The 20,993-nt window shown below is 35.8% G+C and overlaps 1 long non-coding RNA gene and 1 pseudogene across 1 annotated transcript; both read left to right on the top strand.

Moving 5' to 3' along the window:
- Positions 1-1,188: 1,188 nt before the first annotated feature.
- Positions 1,189-2,203, top strand: LOC114074045 (annotated as a pseudogene).
- A 1,571-nt stretch (positions 2,204-3,774) lies between these two features.
- Positions 3,775-14,639, top strand: LOC114078618. Its single transcript, XR_003580269.1, has 3 exons — positions 3,775-3,872; positions 4,736-4,811; positions 14,446-14,639. It is a non-coding gene; the product is annotated as an uncharacterized LOC114078618 (long non-coding RNA).
- The last annotated feature ends 6,354 nt before the right edge of the window (positions 14,640-20,993 follow it).

Below are 20,993 nucleotides of genomic sequence, written 5' to 3'. Positions count from 1 at the left end.
ATATATATATATATATATATATATATATATATTACATGTGTCTTTATTTCTTTATATAAAGTTGAGTATTTCACGAGTTGAGAAGAGCCTAGGTAAGTGTTTCTTCTCATTCTTTTCAAGCTTAAGTGTTGTTTAGCATTTCAACTCGCATACTCGTACATTCAATGTACTGATGCCAGTTGGCCTGCATAGCTTATGATGCGGACAAAGGTAACCATGATCAACGTCCAGTGCACCATTGATCTAGTGAGAAGCTCATACTCAGTTGGTGAACATCCCTTCATACCGAAAGACATCCTTATCATTTAGTTATTTTATTTGAGTTTGCAGTTGTTAAATGATTTGGGGTCCTATCCTAACATCCATCTTTACTTTTGAGGCTTCATAGTCATATAACCTTAGTCTTTTGTCTTCTTCATTTTAGTTGTGTATGTTTAGAACTTAAGTTGCCATTTTGGCTAAGTTAATAATTTAAAGTTATTCCCTTTGCGTTATTCTCTTATGTTTAAGTCTTCTGCTGAGTTAAGAATACCAGACTAAGGGTTCGCTTGAGGCCAACAATGGTCTTCGAGTGCCGACCACGTCCAGGGTGTAGGCTCGAGGCGTGACAAACTTTGTATCAGAGCACAGAGTTCAAGAGTCCTAGGGAGTCTATGAAGCCGTGTCTGTAGAGTCCTAGTAATCGGTGTGAAGCGCGACACATCTATGATTATGAGGCTACAACATTTAGGAATTTCTCACTTCTTTCATATTCCTTTTTGTGATTTAGAGTTTATATCTAAAAGTCTCACTCGAATTCGTTCCTATGTGTGTTTCATATAACCATGCCTCCACGAAGAGCAGCTAGAGGTTGTCTAGCTAGGAGAAATGTTGAACCTTAGAAACAAGAGTTACCCAATGCATATGAAGTGCAACCTCAAAGGGAAGTTACCAAGGCTAAGTTCCGTGAGGCTATTAGGATGTTGAGTCAAGTTGTGACTAACCAGGTTGGTCAACAAAGAGGATAAAGACAAGAAGGGGCTAACACTTCAAGTATTCCGGAATTCTTGAGAACAAACCCTCCCAGTTTCACTGGTTCCAACACTACTGAGGATCCAAAAAACATTGTGGAAGAGTTAAAGTATGTTTTTGATGTGATGCATGTTGTTGATGTTGAAAGTGTTGAGTTAGCAGCATACCAACTGAAGAATGTGGCTAGGACTTGGTTCGATCAGTGGAAGGAGGGCAGAGATGAATCAAGAATCCTTGAGTGTTCATGAATATGGGTTGAAGTTCACCCAGTTGTTCTGCTATGCTCCTGAAATGGTTAAGGACATAAAGAGGAAAATGAGCTTGTTTGTCGCTGGCTTGGGTCATGCTTTAAGAAAAGAGCGCAGAGTTGCAATGCTGATAGGCGACATGGATATATCCAGGTTGATGGTTTATGTGTAGCAAGTTGAAGAGGACAAGCTGATAGACAGAGAGGAGTTCATGAAAAAGAAAACTTAGACTGGGAATGAGTCTGGGCAGCAGAAGGGTGGTTCGAATCGGCCACAGTTCCAGAAACAAAAGCAAACCGCCATCATCTGCTAGTGCTTTTTTACCCAGAAACAAAGGTGAGCATCATGACCAGAATTCACAGAACTTCAGAGCTAGACTAACAGTCATAAGGGAGTGTGGCACAGAGAGGTAGTGGGGATCCTGCCTGTGCTAGGTGTGGTAGGCACCACCCAGGTAAATGTTGTGATAGCCAGAATTGTTGCTTTAAGTGTGGTCAAGAGGGTCACTTCATGAAGGAGTCCCCTAAGAATAGGCAAGGTAGAAATATGGGCAACAGCTTTATCATACGAGGCTTTACCTAGAGGAGCCACTTATGGTACTGGCGGAGCGACAAACCGCCTCTATGCTATCACTAGCCACCAAAAGCAAGAAAAACTCTCCAGATGTTATCGCTGGTGTTATCAAAGTCTTTACTTTTTATGTTTATGTTTTGCTAGACCCACGATCAAGTTTGTCTTTTTTAATTCCTTATGTTGCAAATAAGTTTGAAATACTGCCTACAAAACTTGGTGAACCTTTTTGTGTTTCTACACCTGTTGGAGAGTCTATTCTAGTGATAAGAGTCTATCGTAATTCTCCTATTTCTATCAGTCACAAGGACACCATGACTGACCTAGTGGAGTTAGACATGATAGATTTTGATGTCATTTTAGGTATGGACTAGCTCCAAGCTTGTTATGCATCAATAGACTATAGAACTCGAGTTGTCACGTTTCAGTTTCCTAATGATCCAGTCATAGAGTGGAATAGTAGTTCAACAGTGCCTAAGGACCGTTTCATTTCGTACCTTAAGGCCAGACCATTAGTTTCAAAGGGATGTATCTATCACTTAGTCCGAGTTAATGACTGAAGTGTTAAGGTACATTCCCTTCAGTCAGTTTCTATAGTAAAGGAGTTTCCAAAAGTTTTTCTTGATGATCTACCCGGAGTCCCTCATAAGAGAGAAATAGACTTTGGCATATACATCATTCCAATACTCGTCCTATATCTATTCTGCCATATAGAATGGCACCCACAGAGTTAAAGGAGTTGAAAGAATAGTTGAAAGATCTGTTGGATAAATGTTTCATTCGACCAAGTGTCTCACCCTTGGGCACTCCGATCTTGTTTGTAAGAAAGAAAGATGGTTTTCTTAGGATGTGTATAGACTACTGTCAATTGAATAAGGTTACCATCAAGAATAAGTATCCTCTCCCATGGATAGATGATCTTTTTGATCAACTTCAACGTTCCACCTATTTTTCAAAACTTGATCTCAAATCTAGCTACCATCAATTGAAAGTTGGGGAATTTGACATTCCAAAGACAGCTTTTAGAACTAGATATGGGCATTATGAGTTTTTGGTCATGTCTTTTTGGTTGATCAATGCACCAACACTGTTCATAGATCTTATGAACAGAGTCTTCAAGCCTTATTTAGATATGTTTGTTATCGTCTTAATTGATGACATACTAATCTATTCAAAGAATGAAGAAGATCATGCTAGTCACCTCAGAATAGTCCTTCAAACTTTAAAATATAAGGAGTTGTATGCCAAGTTCTCCAAGTATGAGTTTTTTCTTAAGTCTGTAGCATTCTTAAGCCACATAGTTTCCGGTGATGGGATTAGAGTTGATACCCAAAAGATAGAAGCAATTCAAAGTTGGCCTAGACCCACGTCTCCAACCAATATTAAGAGTTTCTTGGGTTTGGATGGCTTTTATAGAAGGTTTGTTGAGGGATTTTCGTCTATCTCATCTCTCCTGACTATGTTGACACAGAAGACAATTAAATTTCAATGGTGTGAAGCTTGTGATAAAAGCTTTCAGAAATTGAAAATGAGGTTGACTACTGCCCCATTTTTTACCTTACCAGAGGGTACTCAAGGTTTTGTGGTGTATTGTGATGCATCTAGAGTTGGTTAGGACTGTTTTCTAATGTAGAATGACAAAGTAATAACTTATGCCTCCAGACAGTTGAAGTTTCAAGAGAGGAATTACCCAACCCATGCCTTAGAGTTGGCTGCTGTAGTATTCGCCTTTGTAACGACCCGCTAGGTCGTTTTGCGAACTAGGACTATTTTGAGTCTTTCCAAAAATTTATAGGGGTATTTTAAACTATTCAGTAACTATGAGTATGTAGTTGATGAAATTTTGTTAAATGAGTATTATAGTTGAACAGTTGGTGGTTTACATCCATGATTTATAGTTAATATTGGGCCATGTATGGAATACATTAAGTAAAGTGGGGCTTAATATTTTTCTGGGTCATAACTCAGGAACCGAAAGAAAAAAAATAAAACTAAAAATTAGGGCACTGCGCACGAACTGCTGCGGGATTTCATGGTTTCCAGGTAACCTTAGAAAAGTCTTTCTAATTAATGTTATAGTATGTATTTAACGTTTATAGTTTGGTAAATAAGAGTTTATTGGTTTTATTAATGGGAAGCTTCCAGTGAAAACTAATTCACTCTTTTGAGTTAATTGCAAATTTGACAAGGGTTGTTTACGATTGGTATTGAGTCATTGAAATACTAACCTGTCGACTCAAATTATTCAAATATTAATTCATTCAAATGAACCTTTCTCTGGATAAGATTGAAGGCATAAAGTTCATAATTGTCTCTTGAAATACTATTATTCTCTTGAAATAGTATTATGTGAACAACCTTGAATAGCCTCTTAAATGCATGTTTAAATAGGATTTAACTTTGGTCTTACAGTGAGCATAAATGGTAATGTAGTATTGCATGGGAATTGTGAATTTAAGGTTTAAATACTTCAAAAATATTATAATAAAGTGGTTAGGATTAAAGGAGTGGTGATGGGCTAATCACGGTAATTAGTAATTTTTACTTAATGAGATTCTGCATATTTTTGCTATTTTGTACTATTGTTCTTCTCGATGCTAACGTACAGGGGTAGGTAAATAGAGGGCCAAATTGTTGGAGTTTTTCTTATAGGTATTAATTGTTGTAAAAGTTTAATTATAAGGGTATATGTAGTCAAATTTTTGGATATATGGTATCACCTAATTATCATTATATTTATGATATTTTGGTAAATTGAGACTTAATCCTAGGCTTAAATTTTTTATGAGAGTTGGTATATTAGTTGGCATCACAACTAGGATATTGAATTATAGCGATTTGATGAGTTTTTGATTTAGGTTAAAAGTGTAGTAATATCTCACTTACGAATATTGCATATTTGGTAGATTGGGAACGTTTCGAAACCTTGCATAAAGGAAATGAAAAATCTTGAAGATTCGTGGCACGGGTTCAGCATTCAAGGTATGTTAAGCCTTTTTAGACTTCGTTGAGGAATGTTTTCTAATATAAGATTAAAATGGAATAGACAATGGGTAAGGGCGAAAGATGGGGTCTTGTACCAATGGTGTGACGGACATTGGTACAAGTACTAATGTTAAAAAAGGGAAATTCTATTATTATAGTATGGTATATTGTAATTTGAGAATGCCAAAGCATATGGGCATTAACTGAAGTATTTAGTGACTTGATTTCTTGTGCGTGGTTGTGTTCCTTTATTGAACCCGTATAATTGTGATGATTGAGGTGATTATATGTCATAGCGACATTTGATTTATTGAGATGTTGTATCATCACTTTTGATTGATATCATATTGTGCAAATGCATTGAGATGAGATTGAGTATGAGTAAAGGGCTAACACATGGAGATCGTCCGTGTTGAGATCGAGTTATGATTATAATTTGTGCACATGGAGATCGTTTATGCGAGTGATTGTTTATGATTATAAGTTGGGCACGTGGAGATCATCCGTGCTGGGGATTATTTTATTTTATGATAGTGCATTGAAATCGTTTGCACAGACACGTGGAGATCGTCCGTGTCGGTATATGGACCTCGCGAGTCCCCCATGGGTCATGAACTGTCAATTTTTTTTGAGGAGTAACATGTATATGGGGTTGAGAGAGTACTGGGCCTTGAGGCATATCATTTCATGGTGTAACATTACATTGCATCTCATTACATCCCTCATTTTGGTTGATTATGTGTTTTATTTGGTGGTTGGAAAGTACATGATGTTTGATTACCTCTATTTGATGAAACGCGACTGGTAAGTGTAATATAGGCTTGTATAATTAAAGAATTTATTTTTCTTATATAAACTCTCGTCACTACTTCTTCGTTGTCGGTCAATGAGATATGCTAGGTACACGTGGTTTCGTACTCATATTACGCTTGCTGCACTATTTTGTGGTGCAAATTGGATTCTAAATTTCGGGCACGTTCTTGGAACTTCGGATATGAGTTTGGGTAGTCAAGGAGTTGTGGTGCGCTGCTTGAGATATTCTGTGGCCCACACCTTCAATCTACCTCTATTTATTAGGTTATTTTGGTATTCTGATAGGATATTTCTTATGTTTAGATTTTCTTTTTAGTTGGACTTGTATCCTATTGTAGAAGCTCTTGTACTTATGACACTAAATCTTGGGTAGTAGTTTAGGTTTCCGTATTTCATACTTGTAAATGACTTAGTGATTGAGTATTATGTTTTTGCTTATATTTCTACTTAAAATATTGAATGGAATTGATAAAAGTATTGGCTTTGCTTACCTATCGATTGGGAACATAGGTGACATTATGACTTGTGATTTTGGGTCGTGACAAATTGGTATTAGATCCATAGGTTCATCGGTCTCACGAGTACAAGAGTTGAGTCCAGTAGAGTCTTGCGGATCGGTGCGGAGACGTCCGTTACTTATCTTCGAGAGGCTATAGGACTTTAGCAAATTTTTATTCTTTCATTTATCATCGTGCGTATTTGATTTTGTTTAAGGTCAAAACTTTATTTCATTTTCTCACCAATTGTGAGGGAACATTCTTAGATTTTACCTCGGTGAAAGGGAATGTCATTGTGCGATTCGATACAGAGGTTACATGTTAGCAAAATATCTTAGTAACGAGCTTTTTGATTATAAAGAATGAATTTGACGAGGTTGGAAATAGTAAGAACGATTTGCTTAAGGTTTTATTTAGACAAGGATACTTGAATTTATTTGAATTTATTTGGACACTCTTATAATCCGTGTGTATGATTGACAAATAATTCAATATGAAATGGTACAATGTTGATATGTTTAAGAAAAATGTAAGAGTGGAAATATTAGTTGATCAAATAAGAGGTTAATGATCATAGTAAGGCTATGTGTAGGAGTTGAGTTAGGACAAGGACATATAATGTGATCACTTCTAATAATGTTTGAGAGGGTAAGACTTCTTATAAATTTGTATGATGGATTTTCTTTTTATCCTTTGTAGTGGAGGTATACCAAAAATAATTTAAACATTTTAAGTAGGATGGCACGATGACCACATTGGGTAGAATCCACAAATTGAGTTAAGTTTCATACATCAAAAAGTTATACAAAGTTAAATTGAATAAAGACATTTAAATGGAGGGTTATTGATAAATAGTGATAAATACATTTTGTGAGGAACTTTTCAGATGTTGAATTGAGGATTAGTAATAATAATAGAAAATAAGAGGGGAGGGGGGGGGGGGAAGATTCTATAGTTAAGGGATTTTGGAATGAGTAGTCGTATGAAGCTGCATGAGGACACCTATAAAGATGTATCCATAGTAATTATGAATCGCTAAATAGATCATAGAACAATATAGCAGTGACTGAAAGTATTACCTTCATAAATAACGAATTGTATCGGGATAGTCAAGCTGGTTCAAAGTATCATTCGATATGCTCTCAGTTGACTATAGTTTTATTTCGAGTGTAGATCTACTTCGTTAGTACATACCTTATTTGAATTTGAATATGTTTTGAAGTTCTTCTTCTATGTTTGCACATATTCTTAACCGGTAGATGATTCGTAGTGGTTGATCGATTACATCAATCTTATGTTGTTGACTTGGTAGTACATGACACGTGGACAAACATAACTATTCTGAAGGTGTTAGACTTCAATAACATATAAAAAATGGAGTAAATTTCTCTACATCATACAGTTTCATACTAACTTCAAATATGTTTGATATTTTAAAATTTAAGTGACAGGATAGTCTTAGTACCCATTCAAGAAAGGTATCATTGTCTCTAAGGTTTCAATGTGTGGGAACAAGGGTTATTTCACCTTTTCGTTTTATGTTTCTGATACAAGTCATGATATGTCTCCTTTAGCGCCCATTCCAATGATGCAAACATTTTTTAAGGGTATTCCATGTGAGTTTGATATAAAAATTAATATTGAACTATAGTTAGACACTTGACTTATTCCTATTATTTCTTGTTGGAATACTCCAGTGAATTTGAAGGAACGGTAACAAGACTCGTTGAGTAAGAAATTTTGTTGGATCAAGTATATTTTATTGGGTGTTTCTATCATAATGGGATTCCTTTGTTATTATTTTCATCGAGGATATATTGATATACTCCCATAGTAGGAAGAATCACGAGCATTATTTGAGGATGGTTCTTAAAAATACGAAAAAAGTGGGTTTCAATTAGTTTGGTGGAATGGTTGAAATGTGTAGCGATCAAGAAATGTATTATGAGGGATTCCAAGAGAATTGAGGCAGTTTGAAATTGATCTGACCTATTTTATGTGCGATATTTATAGTTCTGAGGCCTAGTTGGTTAGTATCGAAGGCGCTCATTCATTACACCCGCATTGAATAGATTAACCTATAAGTAAGGGGCTTCTCAATGTTTGATGTGTGTGAGGTGAGATTTCTAAAGCTCAATGTTGGGCTATTTCCCATGTTCTAGCCACAGGGCTCATGGTCTAATTCTACTTGATAAGGAATAAATTATTCTATTAATTTGGTTTCTAATTCTATTTGAAGAATGAGTGAAATTATAATCCTATTTGTAGTTGGATTTGATTTGTAAGGAAAAGCACAACTCTATCAACAGAGGAGGGTCTTGAGAGAATAATTCAATAATTCATTAGTATTTTCTTTTAAAGACATTAGGATGTAAGAGAGGTTTTTAAGAGAGCTTTCAACAAGAGAGAAGAGAGGAAAAATATTTGTTTTGCCTCAGTTTTGTTTCTCCGACCAGCAACCTTCAGATCGTGTTTCTAAATTAATGAACCGTTAAATTGGGCTTAAATTTTTACTGAACGTTCCTGGCATCATGGTGATTAATTTGAACGGTGGAGATCGAATTTAGAGGTCAGCAAGACACTGTTTTAGGTCCCGAAAAGCAGTTGCGTTTGGGTGGTGTTTCTTTCTATCTATCTCTTGGTTAGGTATTAATGTAGAAAGGTAAGTGATAACTTATGCTTTGAGGTAGTTGAAACTGATTAACAAGAAGGATTATCATATCCATGACTTTGAGTTGACAATTGTCGTATCCGCAATGAGGATTTGAGGGTAGTATTTTATGGTGTGCATTGTGAGGTGTCCAAGGGTCATCGCAGTCTCCAATACATATTTAACTATAGAAATCTGAATTTGAGACGGCTAAAATTCTTAGAGTTTCTTGAGGATTATGGGGTTACCATCCTTTAATATTGGGGCAAGGATGGATAGAAAATGTCAAGTGGAAATGTGTTAAGTATGAATAGTTAAGATTTGTTTAGGCGAGAGAGCTTCTTTTGACTATGAATGGACCAAGCTAATTTGATAATTTTATGAAACTTAATATTTTAAAATTTGATAGGGTGTTGACTTACATAGAAGTGATATCGTTCTTATTGAAGCGTATTGTAGCTCAAAGGTTTGATGATGTAAATTTTGCATAAGATTTGAGAAAAAAGTGATACAAGATGAAGCCAATCAGGAGACGATTCTTTATGGTAAGATAGTTTTGAGGATAAATTATTATATTTGTATTCCTCGGATATGTGATTTGATTAGACTGATCATGTAGAAGGTTCTTAGCTGGAGGTACTCTATTCATTCGAGGGTTACTAGTATGTATCATAACTTAAAGAAAACAATATTGATGGTGTCATATGAAGATGAATGTAGTATTTTCATATCTAAATATTTGAATTGCCAACAAGAGAAAGTGTTACACCAAATTTTGGAGTTTGACTCATATGATGCCCATATCTAAGTGGAAGTGAGAGCATATTGCTATGGACATTGTGGTAGAATTAGCACATACTTTGGGTAAGTTTGAATGTATATGAATTATCGTGGATCGATTGCCAAAACATTTACATTTTATACTAATTTAAACTGCTTATCATTTTAAAAAGTTGTCCATGATCTATATAAGAGAGCTAGTTCCCTTGGATCGAGGCACACAAATTACATTTCATTTTAATGGTTAATTTAGATGATGTTGGATACTCGAGTGAATTTTGTGTCAGATTGTTTTTTTCTTTAGCGATGTTTGGATACAACAATGATTATAATTTGAGCATTGAAATGACACATTCGAGGCTTTGTATTGTAGAAGATGTTGATATTTGATTGGTTAGTTTGGTGCATTTGAGGTTGAGCCGTGAGATACAAATCTACTGAAGAGTCCTTAGATAAAGTTGAGTAAATTTAAGATAAGTTTCTCATAACTCAAAATAGACAAAAAGAGTTATACGGATCCAAATGTTGTGAGTTAGAGTTCATAATTGGAGAACATATTTTGTTGAAGGGTTCACTTCTGGAGTGTCTGGTGAGATTCGAAAAGATGAAAAGGTTGAACTCGAGATACATTGGTCCTTTCGAGGTTCTTCAACGTGTTGACAAGTTGATTTATGAGTTGGATTTCCCACTTCTAACGTTCACCCGATATTTCAAAATTGATGTTAAAGAAACATTATTAGGATGAAGCTTGTGTGATTCAATGAGATTCATGTTAGTTAATACTATTTTGACTTTTGAGGAAGTGCGGATAACCTTCTTAGATATGCAGGTTCGAAAGTTGAGGTCAAAAGAACTTCTTTTAGTACAAGTTTGAAGGAAGGGTTATAGAGGCTACGTGGGGGAGTGAGTTTGACATGTATATCAAATATACACATTAGTTTTAAGCGTTTAGTTACTTATTTCTTTTACCGTTCGAGGGCGAATGTTTGTTTTAGTGGTAGATGATGTAACGACCCACTAGGTCGTTTTGAGAACTAGGACTATTTTGAGTCATTCCAAAAATTTAGAGGGGTATTTTAAACTATTCGGTAACTATGATTATCTAGTTGATGAAATTTTGTTAAATGAGTATTATAGTTGAACAGTTGGTGGGTCACATCCATGATTAATAGTTACTACTTGGCCAATGTATGAAATTAATTGAGTAAAGCGGGGTTTAATATTTTTCTAGGTCATAACTCAGGAACCAAAAGAAAAAAAATAAAACTAAATATTAGGGCACTATGCACGAACTGCTGCGGGATTTCATGGTTTCCAAGTAACCTTAGCAATGTCTTTCTAATTAATGTTATAGAATGTATTTAACGTTTATAGTTTGGTAAATAAGAGTTTATTGGTTGTATTAATGGGAAGCTTCCAGTGAAAACTAAATCACTCTTTTGAGTTAATTGCAAATTTTACAAGGGTTTGTTTCCGATTGGTATTAAGTCGTTGAAATACTAATGTAACAACCCTAATATGACTATACTAAGTATTGCCTAATGTATCTAGAATGCCTAGATTAGACCGGGTTCACACGGATTGATGCGCGTAGGACCAGACCTTTGAACATCTGCAACAGCCAAGCCAACTAACTTGGTGAGTTAGTTGAGCTAGGAAAGGTTGGGTCCAGCCATGTAGGGCACGCAAATATGAAGATTTACCCGGATGAGTCTTAACCGGACTTAAAAAAGGGGTAATCTTAGGGTCTAGGTGTAAAATGATCTTTTCCAGGCTAATCGTGGTATTGTAATTACCCTAAATATTTAATTATTTAATTTATTAATATGGTGGAGGGGCAATTCGGGTAGAGGTTGCCGAATTTGACCCTTTAAGGAAAATTTAGCTCCACCCGGGTTCGAGCCTTGGTGGAAGCAAATGATTTAATTGATTTATTATATTTAGTGAATTAGTTAAATTAATTAATATTTAATTTGCTGATTTAATTAAAGGAAAATCAGATTTTTAACAGAAAATAATAATAATGATATTAATAAATAATGAGGAGTCCTAGTTTGACTATGTTTCCACCTAACTCTCCTAATCCCAATCCTCTCATTCTCACGTCTCTCACTCTCATTCTCACATTTTTTATCATTAAAAGAACTGAATAGAATAATTCTTCACTCTTGAAAAACTTACACACAAAAAGTCAAACGAAAAGCTAAGCTAAAAACGAAAATCAACAACATTCTTCTCGACGGATTGTGTTTGTAATTTTGGTGGTGAGGCAGTGGTTTCGTGGGGAATTGACAGCATTTAAACAAGTGTGGAACGGCATTACGGTATGAGTTTTCTTCTCTCTTGGTCCCTTTCCTAAGAGAACCTTAAGGTTTAGTTTAATCGCAATTGAAAAACTAAGGTTGTCCCCGTTGCATGCCCCTGTCATTAGATCCTTTGAAAGATTCAAAACATGCATTGGTATGTTTTCTGGCAGATAATTTTAGGTCTGGTTGTGATTATGTGTTGAATGTGTATACGGAAATCATTTAAGGGATGAAAAATATATTTCGGAAAAATGTATTAAGTTGGCTGTTTTGAGCGTGTGTGTGCTGTAAATTTACTATGTTTGCTGCCTGAAATTTGTATATTAAAATGTTGTGTTTCACGTGTATAAAAATGTTAAAACATGATGTTCCAATAAGGTTAATGTGGCTGACTAAATGTCACTCAAAATACTACAAAAATCAATATAAGGATGAGAGAAAAATGAATTGGAAGAGACCAAATTCCCAGCTTGCTGGAAATTGGTGGTCTCGGATTGAACCCATGACCTCACCAAATGCGAATTACATTAAAATTTCATGAGAAAAACGTAAGGAAAAATAAATGTGGTGAGTGGGGATTGAACCCACAACCTCTTGAATAGATGATAGAGTTAGGAGAAAAATAAAGGAGAAAAATAAATGTGGTGACTGGGGATTGAATCCACAACTTCTTGAATAGATGAGAGACTTAAGAGAAAAATAAAGGAGAAAAATAAATGTGGTGAGTGGGGATTGAACCCATAACCTCTTGAATAGATAAGAGAGTTAGGAGAAAAATAAAGGAAAAAATAAATGTGGTGAGTGGGGATTGAACCCATAACCTTTTGCATAGGTGAGAAAGTTAAAGAGATAAATTAAGAGAACAAGAATGAGCTTGTGGGGGATTCATCCCACGACCTCCTTGCCTTAAACGAGAAAGAGAGGAGGAAAATAAAGAAAATATTATGGGAGTGATGGGGATCGAACTAGGGTCCCCCAAATATGAAAAATGCAATTATCAAGTTTAATATAAGATTAAGTGTTGCTCAAGGGATTCGAAACGGGTTCCCTTGCCCAATCCCGTATTGACACATAAGTCGTATGTTAACAAATATTTAATGAATGCTGTCTCAAAGGATCAAAATTGATATCTTGTCATACCTACAAGATGCATAAGTCTTGTACCACATAATATTGGGTAAATATGAATCACTTAGACGAAATATGAACGAAGCCTCATGTCTTTTATGTGTGGACTCATAAGTCTAGCATACGTTTAAAAGTAAGTGAAACTAAGATGTTTTGTGAAGAGACGATGAAACCCCAGAGGGGTTAGGTAAGAGTGTGACACACATTAAAGGGCCAAGTGTATTGGCATACGATGAAATGAAAATTCACGAACAAGGGGTGAGTAATTATGAAGAGTAAATGTGCTAAAGTTAATGAATGCGGTGACAACTTGATAAGAAGCTAATGTGAAAGTTGAGAAAAATCTCAAATGAGCCTAAGTAAATGTTACCAAGACGTACTCACCTATGAGAGTGTAAGTTAATGAAGAGACTAGTCTCTATGAACACTCTAATGAAAGTATTGAAGTTAAAGCATACTTAATACTAATGATGAAATGAGAAATTATCTAATGAGCTATGATGCCTCATGCTAGAAGCCAACTTCTATGATGTATGAGATGAATGTAATGAAACTTTATACTGAGCACCGATAGGCTAGCTATGAGTTGTGATTCCTTCTTTCGGGAAGGCAGAGGTTCGTGTAATTCTCATGAGATGAGACTGTCCGTCCATACGGGTATGGGTCTCCTTATATCTCCTAGTCTTTGAACCTATACTTCCAATATAGGGTTCTAGCAGGGTTCAATTCCCTATATACGCTAGCATGTTTTGGTTAACTTTGGCCGGGGATTCCACCTCTTTTCGGTGTGGGGTTAAACACTTGATTTCATGATGCTCACATGATCTATGTCGGTTAAGGTTAAAGTTCCAAAACAAAGAATGAGGCCAGCCTCATGTAATGCACACAATGAAATGAACGATACCAAAGGTGTTTGGTTAGGATAATCAAGAGGTGAACTAGACTTATGTAATGACACTAGGTCATTATTAGTCATTGCATAGTGAACCCAATGAGAGTCTTAACTACATCCTAGGTATAGCTGGTGTTTACACTAGCCTTTGAATAAAATGAAATGAAGTGCGTATGCATGAATGAAGCAGACTCTGTGTTTGCTAAAGAAGGCTCCCAGTTGAGGTCCCATATGTTGAGTCCTCATTTTGGGAAGTCCTAATGTTAAGTCCATAATTCCAAGGTCTCATGGCATATTAACGAATGAAATGAAATATGATATGTGCTATATGCAATATGTTACGTGCTATATGCAATATGTTATTTGCTGTGTGCAATGTGATACGTATGATGATGCATGTTACTCTCATAGCATGACTTTCCTAATTCGATTTTGGAAAGTCCACTAACTTGACTTTCCATAATTCATATCGTTAGGAGAGAGCTCTTCTTAATCATGCATGTCCTTGCATATACCCATACTTAGTACAAGTGTATACTAATCCCATACAACTCTCTACTTTTAGGTGCAGCTAAAGCTGTATGCTAGAACTAACGAATCGACGCTGAACTTATCCAGACGTGGAGCTTTCATCCGAATTTGGTAGGACCTCATGCTTTCAAGGATGCTTACTATTTTATTCTAGCATTAGATGTAGGCATTAGCTAGTGGCGTATGTTCCACTAGTATTTCTTTCCTAGTTATTTCAGATATTGTATTGGCGCCATTTTGGCAACTCTATATTTTATACAGATATTGACTATGTCTTTCATTTGATTATCTTGGTATTAGATGGTTGTTGTGAACGCTTATCAGTTTATATAGATAGTGTTATGCGAGTTCAATATTTCTCACTATGAAGTCTAAGTAAACAAAAGTTCAAATTTTCTGCTAAAATTAACCTAGATGAAGTAACAATGATGTATATAGGCTTTTCTGCGACCTCTGAGAGGTCAACGATGCCGGTCTCGTCTTGGGTCTACACTCCGGTCCTGACAACTAACCTGTAAACTCAATTTATTCAAACATTAATTTATTCAAATGAAGCTTTCTCTGGATAAGATTGAAGGCATAAAGTTTATCATTACCTCTTGAAATACTATTATTCTCTTGAAATAGTATTAAGTTAACAACCTTGAATAGCCTCTTAAATGCATGTTTAAATGTGATTAAACTTTGGTCTTACAGTGAGCATAAATAATAATGTAGTATTGCATGGAAATTGTGAATTTAAGGTTTAAATACTTAAAAAAAATGATAATAAAGTGGTTAGGATTAAAGGAGTGGAGATGGGCTAATCACGGTAATTATTGATTTTTTACTTAATGAGATTCTGCATATTTTTGCTATTTAGTATTATTGTTCTTCTCGATGCTAGGGTACAAGAGAAGGTAAATAGAGGGTCAAATTGTTGGAGTTTTTCAAAGAGAATGATAATAAAGTGGTTAGGATTAAAGGAGTGGAGATGGGCTAATCACGGTAATTATTGATTTTTTACTTAATGAGATTCTGCATATTTTTGCGATTTAGTATTATTGTTCTTCTCGATGCTAGGGTACAAGAGAAGGTAAATAGAGGGTCAAATTGTTGGAGTTTTTCAAAGAGAATGATAATAAAGTGGTTAGGATTAAAGGAGTGGAGATGGGCTAATCACGGTAATTATTGATTTTTTACTTAATGAGATTCTGCATATTTTTGCGATTTAGTATTATTGTTCTTCTCGATGCTAGGGTACAAGAGAAGGTAAATAGAGGGTCAAATTGTTGGAGTTTTTCAAAGAGGTATTAATTGTTGTAGAAGTTTAATTATACGGGTATATGTAGTCAAATTTTTGGATATATGGTATTACCTAATTATCATTATATTTATGACATTTTGGTAAATTGAGACTTAATCCTAGGCTTAAAATTTGTATGAGAGTTGGTATATTAGTTGGCATCACAACTAGGAGCTTGAATTATAGCGATTTGATGAGTTTTTGATTTAGGTTAGAGGTGTAGCAATATGAGTGTCTATGAACTCGCTTACTTACGAATATTTCATATTTGATAGATTGGGAACGTTTCGGAACCTTGCAAAAAGGAAAGAAGTTTTTTTGAAGATTTGTGGCACGGGTTTGGCATTAGAGGTATGTTAAGACTTTTTAGACTTCGTTGAGGGATGTTTTCTAATAAAAGATTAAAAGGGAATAAACAATGGGTAAGGGCGAAAGATGGGGTCTTGTACCAATTGTGTGACGGGCATTGGTACGAGTACCAATGGAAGGGAAATTCTATTACTATCGTATGGTATATTGTAATTTGAGAATACCAAAGCATATGGGCATTAGCTGAAGTATTTAGTGACTTGATTTTTTGTGTGTGGTTGTGTTCCTTTGTTGAACCCGTATAATTGTGATGATTGAAGTGATTATATGTCATAGCGACATTTGATTTATTCAGATATTGTATCATCCCTTTTGATTGATATAATATTGTTCACATGCATTGACATGAGATTGAGTATGAGTAAAGGTCTAACACGTGGAGATCATTCGTATTGAGATCGAGTTAAGATTATAATTTGGGCACGTGGAGATCGTCCGTGCGAGTGATTGTTTATGATTATAAGTTGGATCTGTGGAGAACGTTTGTGCTGGGGATTATTTGATTGATGATAGTGCGTTGAGATCGTCTACACAAACACGTGGAGATCGTCCTTGTCGGTATGTGGACCTCGCGAGTCCTCCATGGGTCATGAACTGTCAATGTATTTCCGAGGAGTATCATGTATATACGGTTGAGAGAGCACTGGGCCTTGAGGCATATCATTTCATGGTATCACATTACATTGCATCTCATTACATCCATCATTTTGGTTGATTATGTGTTTTATTTGGTGGTTGGAAAGTACATGATGTTTGATTACCTCTATTTGATGAAACACGACTAGTAAGTGTAATATAGGTTTGTATAATTAAAGAATTGATTTTTCTTATATATACTCTCGTCACTACTTCTTCCTTGTTGGTCAATGAGATATGCTGGGCACACGTGGTTTCGTACTCATACTACACCTGCTGTACTATTTTGTGGTGCATATTGGATTCTAAATTTCGAGCACGTTCTTGAAGCTTTGGATATGAGTTTGGGTTGTCTTGGAGTTGTGGTGCGCTGTTTGGGATATTCTGTGGCCCACACCTTCAATATACCTCTATTTATTAGGTTATTTTGGTATCCTGATAGGATATTTCTTATGTTTAGATTTTCATATTAGTTGGACTTGTACCCTATTTTAGAAGCTCTTGTACTTATGACACTAAATCTTAGATAGTAGTTTAGGTTTCCGTATTTCATACTTGTAAATGACTTACTGATTGAATTTTATGTTTTAGTTTATATTTCTACTTAAAATATTGAATGGAATTGATAAAAGTATTGGGTTGGCTTACCTATCGGTTGGGAACATAGGTGCCATCACGACATGTGATTTTGGATCGTGACAGCCTTGAAGATATGGCGTCACTAGTTGTATAGTGTTCATGTTGATATATTCACTGATCACAAGTTCCTACAATATGTGTTCACCTAGAAAGAGGTCAATCTCAGACATAAGAGGTGGTTAGAATTACTCAAGGATATGACATGAGTATTTTTTTTACCACCCAGGTAAGTCTAATGGGGTTGCTGATGCATTAAGCGGGTTATCTATGGAGTACCATGCACGCCTGAGAGTCAGACATATGAAATCCAAAGATGGAGGAATAGTGGTGGCTAATGGGGCTGAATCATTACTAGTGGTCAGAGGTGAAAGAAAATTAAGACCAAGACCCTATTTTGTTTAATTTGAAGGCGAATATTCATAAGCAAAGAGTATTTACTTTTGAACAAGGGCGAGGTGGTGTGCTGAAGTATCAAGGTAGATCGTGTGTACCTAGGGTGGATGGACTCCAAGAGAGGATCATGAAGGAGGCTCATAGCTCCAGATATTCTATTCATACTGGTTCTACAAATATGTACTACAATTTGAGAGAGGTATATTAGTGGGAAGGTATGAAGAAGGACATTGTTGAGTTCGTAGCCAAGTGCTCGAATTGTAAACAAGTTAAAGTAGACCATGAAAGTCCAGGAGGGTTGGCTCAGAATATAGAACTTCTAGATTGGAAGTGGGAGATGATTATTATGGACTTTATCACAGGGTTACCAAGGTCTCGTAGGCAGCATGATTCTATTTGGGTAATTATAGATAGAATGAAAAAATCAGCCCACTTTTTGCCGATAAAGACCACTCATTTGGCCGAGGATTATGCTAAGATGTACATTAAAGAAGTGGTAAGACTTCATGGAGTCCCAATTTCGATCATTTCATATAGAGGTTCACAATTTACTTCTTAGTTCTGGAAGTCTTTCCAGAAAGGTTTAGGTTCAAAGGTGAACTTAAGCACTGCTTTTCATCCTCAAACGGATGGACAAGCGGAGCATACTATCCAAACCATAGAGGATATCTTGAGAACTTGTATGATTGATTTCAAGTGAAATTGGTATGATCACCTACCTCTCATTAAGTTCGCCTACAACAACAACTACCATTCGAGCATCCAAATGGCTCCATATGAAGCTCTTTATAAGAGAATATGCAGATCTTTTATTGGGTGGTTCGGAGTTGGTGAAGCAGGGTGATAGGACTAGACCTAGTTCACCAAGCCATGGAGAAGGTTAAGGTGGTTCAAGAGAGATTAAAAATTGCACAGAGTCGTCAAAAGTCCTATACAGATGTGAGGAGAAGACAATTGGAGTTTGAAATGGATGATTGGGTATATCTGAAATTTTCACCCATGAAGGGTGTTATGAGGTTCGGTAAGAAGGAGAAACTTCGTCCCCGATATATTGGACCTTATAGATTATCCAATAAATTGCCAATGTAGCTTATGAGTTGGAGCTACCACAAGAGTTAGCAGCGGTTCATCCGATATTTCATATCTTCATGTTGAAGAAGTGCATGGGTGATACTTCATTGATTGTTTCAACTGAAAATGTTGGGATTAAGGATATATTATCCTATGAAGATCTTCCAGTTCAAATTTTAGATCGCCAAGTTTGCATGTTGAAAATAAAGGAGGTTGCGTCATTCAAGGTCCTTTGAAGGAACCAATTTGTTGAAGAAGCGACTTGGGAATCTGAAGAGGATATGAAGAAGAGATATCCACATCTCTTTGAATCCGGAGAGAATGCAGATCAAGGTACTAATTCTCTTCTTAGTACTTTATAAACTATGAGTAAGCATCTTGTACTTGCTTTTGATTTTGAGGAAGGCAATAAGCATAGGAAAATTGGAGTATGGAATCTCCATTACCATAGTAGAATATCTGAAATCTAGAGTATAAGCTATCCCTTTTTGTTCTTGAGTTTACTTTGTCTTTATTTTCTTCATTGAATGACAAAACTTCTGATTGGACCGTTTTTCTCTTGATTTATCACAAAAAAAAACAAAAAAAAATGCATGAACACATATCATGTTTCGAGGATGAATGTTCCCAAAGTGGAGATATTGTAATATTTTGTAACTCGTAATGGTCAAGAATAAGCTAAGAAACTAAAAGTTATCACTTTTGGAAAGATAAGGAAAAATCAGGAAAATTTCCTAAGTTAAGAAAGTGAGTTTTGGTCATTTTCAAAAGGCCAGAACTTCTATCTCGAGATGAGTTAGGGGTAGTTCTTGATATGGATGGAAATATCTTTCTATCGCCGCTGAGTTTGCGCATTTTCGATATAACATGAGGGTGATATGCCTATGAAAGTTGGATGTTAAAGCGAGGAAAGTCCAATTCTGGATTTAAGGAAGGGAAAACTAGTCTTTTCACCCATTTATTTCCTATTTCGTTTTAGAGATACATTTGGGGTAAAAATTAGTTTTAGTTCAGATTAGAAAAGTTATTTTACGATTAGGGCTTGGAGAAAAGAGAAGAGAAGAAGGAAAAGGGAGAAAGATCAAGGATTCGTCAAAACGCTAAGGTTTTGGGAGTGGAATTCGTCGAGGTGATCCCTATCAAGGTATGTGAGATCTTTCCATGTTGGGTTAGTTCACCCACACACCAACTTGTATGATTCAGGGATTTTGAGTACATCGAATGATAAAGTGAAAATCTTGAATAACATTGTTGAATCCTTGTTGGTTGAGTTGTTGCATGCCTAAAGTTGATTTGATTCGTGTGTTTGGGTTAATTTTCGTGTAAAATCTATTGGGTATTGAGGGTACTAATGATCCTAAGTGTTTGGGAAAAGAAATATGGAAGCTTAGAGGGTTTATATTTGAAAAACAGATAAGAAAATTCGAAATGCCTGTCCATAGGGCCTTGGGGAGCCGCGCCTCCCATAGCCCCACAGGAAAGTCTATGTCCATAGGGCCTTGGGGCAGTGCGCCAACTAGAGCGCCCCAACTTGGCCTCTGAATTTTGGGGCCTAGCACCCCACGCTTCTCTGAGCGTCAAGGACGCCTGCGCACCCCATTCATTCCCCATCTTTCCGTACTAGTTCCTAAGTGATGTACGCATGTTTCCTAGTTGATTCCAAAATTCTAATGTACAGCTAAAAATCATGAAATCATCCATAAACATGATATCATGAACTTATAATCCATAATCCAATTCAAGGAAAATTAAAATCAAAGTAAAAGAAGTTAAGAGTTAAGTCTAAAAGTTAAGAAGTAAGTCAAAACAAAGTTCTTAAAGTTTTTGAAGAGTCTTTACTAAAAGTTTCAACTTCGTTTTAAGACTCAAGTTTCAAGTTGAGCAAAGAGTAAGAGTAGACTTCATTTTTCAAAAGTTATATGGGAACTAAGTATTTCATATAAAGTTTGTAAATGTTGCCACATTTAAGTTAAAAGGAAATTAGATTTCCCAAAAGAGTTTTGAATAAGAAAAGGGAACATTGATTCCAAGAGAGCTTTACAAAGCTTAGTGTTGATCACTATCTCAAACCAAACAAAAGAAGTTGATTTTAAAAGCACTGAAGTATATTTTGGGGAATATTATTGAGCATCTATGTGGGGATGATATTAATTCAAGTCTCAATCAAAACCATGTAGCCATCATGGGTA

This window comes from Solanum pennellii, chromosome 9 (genome assembly GCF_001406875.1).
Source record: "Solanum pennellii chromosome 9, SPENNV200".
NCBI lineage: Eukaryota > Viridiplantae > Streptophyta > Magnoliopsida > Solanales > Solanaceae > Solanum > Solanum pennellii.
Note: the sequence above shows the minus strand (reverse complement) of the source record. Positions and strands in the feature narration are given on the sequence as shown.